The following is a 254-nucleotide window of genomic DNA, read 5'->3' as shown; positions in this document are numbered from 1 at the left end:
ATGGTGTCGGGTAGTGAACTGGGGATGATGGGTGATAAAGATGCAATTGAGAGAAGTTGGGAAAAATAGGATGGTGAAGAGCGAACGAGAAGATAGAGTTATCTAAGAGTAAGAGCGAGGGAAACTGGAATGATGAAAAAGATTGTGGTGAAGGAGAAGATATGTAAGTAAAAAAAAAAATGAAGCGAGAAATAAATGCATATACAAGGCAACAAGAAGCTATTACCAAAAATATGACCTAAAACGGAAAGGCC

General features: G+C 38.2%; 1 protein-coding gene across 1 annotated transcript in view; it reads right to left on the bottom strand.

Annotated features, from left to right (window-relative positions):
* The window catches only part of LOC119588156 (inactive pancreatic lipase-related protein 1-like), a 5,101-nt gene that overhangs the window by 2,105 nt on the left and 2,742 nt on the right, over positions 1-254 (bottom strand). The window lies entirely within an intron of this gene.

Source organism: Penaeus monodon, chromosome 23, assembly GCF_015228065.2.
Source record: "Penaeus monodon isolate SGIC_2016 chromosome 23, NSTDA_Pmon_1, whole genome shotgun sequence".
NCBI classification, from domain to species: domain Eukaryota; kingdom Metazoa; phylum Arthropoda; class Malacostraca; order Decapoda; family Penaeidae; genus Penaeus; species Penaeus monodon.
Note: the sequence above shows the minus strand (reverse complement) of the source record. Positions and strands in the feature narration are given on the sequence as shown.